Consider the following 2500-nt stretch of genomic DNA (forward strand, 5'->3'; position numbering starts at 1 on the left):
GCGCTCGCTCGCTCACGCCACTCGCGCAGCCCTCCGCCGCTCTGCGGCCGCCTCCTCCTCCCGGCCGCTGACCTCCGCTCTCCGCCCCGGCGTGGGGACGGCGCGGCGCGCCCTCCCTCGCCCCCCGCCCCGCCGCCGCCCCACGGCGCCCGCGCTGCGCGGCCCCCCCCCCGGCCGCGGCCCCCCGCGCGCCGCCGCCGCCGCCGGGCCTCAACGCAACGCCGCGCGGCTGACGCCAGCCGGCGGGTGGAAGTGGCTCGACGACGCGCTGCGGACGCGGGGAAGCGCGGGGTTGGGGGGGGCCCGGCGGGCGCCGAAACGGCGGCGGTCAGGGCCAGGGCGAGGCAAAGGGCGGCCGGCCGTCCCCTCTGCCGGAGGGGAACGGGGGACCGGCGCACCACCGGGAGAGTGGTGGAGGAGAGGCCCGTGCGGCGGCACTGGCGGTGGTGGCGGGCGGGCGGCGCCGGGCGCCGGGCCACCGCGACCGACCCGATCTGGGGGCCCGGCGGGACGAAGTCCGCGACGCGGGCGCTCCGGGAGCGGGGGTTTCCCGAGTCTGCACTTAGGGGGACGAAGGCCCGGCCGCGCGGGGAGGGGAAGGAGAGCACCCCCCCTCTCCCCGGGGCAACGGGCCTGCGAGGCGCCCCAGCCGCGCCACACCGCGCGCGCCACGCGGCGCGGCGGCAGCCGCCGGGCTCGGAGGGGAGGGCGGGCACGGCCGGGCGCACCCGAACCGCGCCCCCCCCCACACCCACCGAGGGGCGGCACGCCGCTGCGCCCACGCCACGGCGCGGGTGACGATTGACCGTCAAGCGACGCTCAGACAGGCGTAGCCCCGGGAGGAACCCGGGGCCGCAAGTGCGTTCGAAGTGTCGATGATCAATGTGTCCTGCAATTCACATTAATTCTCGCAGCTAGCTGCGTTCTTCATCGACGCACGAGCCGAGTGATCCACCGCTAAGAGTTGTCTCGGTTTCGGTCCCCGCCGCGCGCGCGGGGGGACCGGGCAGCTTTCGCAGCCCCTGGGGGGCCCCCCCTCCTCCGCCCCCTCCTCCTCCGCCCCACCGCCCTTCCTCACGCCGACGCCGGCTGCTGAGCAAGGGACGGCAGAGACGGAAGGAGAGAGAGAGCGAGAGAAAGAGAGGGGCTTGCCTCACTGACCGTACAAGCACAGAGAAAGGGGGGGGGGGGGAAACGAAGGGCAAACCCGAACGAGAAGGGCGGGGAGCCCTCGCTCCCGACCTGGGGACAAACCCTGTCTCGCTTCGAGTCCGGCCCAGGCGCCCGGCTCGGTCTGGCCCGGCAGGGAGCGGCGGGCCGGCCACACCGCCTGCCTCGGGATGTTGGGGGGGGTCCGTCCCCGCAGACCACCCCCCCCCCGCCCCAGGCGTCAGAGCCCGGCCGCCACCGGGAGCGGCGTCGCCCCGCCGCCCGCGCGCCTGCGGCCCGCCGGCCCCGCGCTTCCCAGCTCCTCGCTCGCCTCGCCGGCCCTCCGGCTCGACCGCCGCCGCCGCCGCCGCCGCGGCGCCCACACCCCCGCGCGCCCGCACACACCGCCTCGCGGGTGACGCCACGCGCTCGCCCGTCCCCTCCGCGGACAGACGCCCGGCGGCGGGCAGGCGGGCAAGGCGGCACGGACGGGGACGGCGCCCGCTCTCCCCGTCTCCACGCGGAGAGCGGGGCGGGCCGCCCCCGCCGCCGCCCCACCACCGCCCCCCCGCTGCCTGGCGGAGCCGGGCGGGGCAGAGCGAGGCGGGCGCCCCGGACGGCAGAGTGCCGGGGCGGGCGCGTAGGGTAGGGCGCCGCCGACGGCGGCCACGGCGGAAGACCCAGAAGCACCGGCCAGGGAGAAGGAGGAGACGCGCGGAGGCTCGGCGCCCGCACCACCCGCGGTGGGGGCTCGCCCTCCCGGCGGCGAGCACGCGCTCGCGCCCGGCTCGCAACGCTCGAGGCAGGCCGGCAACTAGGCCGACCGCGCGGCGTCTCTCCGCCGAGACCAGACCGCGGAGAGAGGGGGCAGGGTAACCCCTCTCCGTCCCGGCTGCCCGCGGGGCGAGCGCGGGGCGCGCCGGCTGGCATGGGGGGGCGCGGCGCCCGCGCGCGCCGACCCCCCGGCCCTCCGGCAGCACGCCCGGCCGCCTCCGCGAGTCGCATCGGGCCGCCCGAGTCTTTAAACCTCCGCCCGGCTCTCCAACCGAGAACCCTCGGGCCCGGAGCCCGGGGCCCATGGCCATCCCTGCCCGGGGCGGCTGCCGGCGGCCGCGGTGGCCGGAGGCCCTCTCCCCTCTCTCGCTCGCTCCCTCCCTCCCCGCCCCCCCCACCCCCACCGCGGGGGAGGAAGGACCGGGGTGGGGGGAAGCCGAGGCGGGGGGGGGGAAGGCACGGCCGGTGCGGCGCGCACGGTGCGGCACCCGGGAGGAGCACGCTGGCACACGGGACCACACGGGTGGGTCACCGAGGGGGGGGCAGGAGAAGCGCGGGCGCTAGGTACCTGGCCCTG

General features: G+C 79.0%; 1 non-coding gene across 1 annotated transcript; it reads right to left on the reverse strand.

Annotated features, from left to right (window-relative positions):
* Nucleotides 1-813: 813 nt before the first annotated feature.
* Nucleotides 814-966, reverse strand: LOC135326869 (5.8S ribosomal RNA). Its single transcript, XR_010387077.1, has one exon. It is a non-coding gene; the product is annotated as a 5.8S ribosomal RNA (ribosomal RNA).
* Nucleotides 967-2500: the final 1534 nt, after the last annotated feature.

This window comes from Dromaius novaehollandiae, unplaced genomic scaffold (assembly GCF_036370855.1).
Source record: "Dromaius novaehollandiae isolate bDroNov1 unplaced genomic scaffold, bDroNov1.hap1 HAP1_SCAFFOLD_76, whole genome shotgun sequence".
NCBI classification, from domain to species: domain Eukaryota; kingdom Metazoa; phylum Chordata; class Aves; order Casuariiformes; family Dromaiidae; genus Dromaius; species Dromaius novaehollandiae.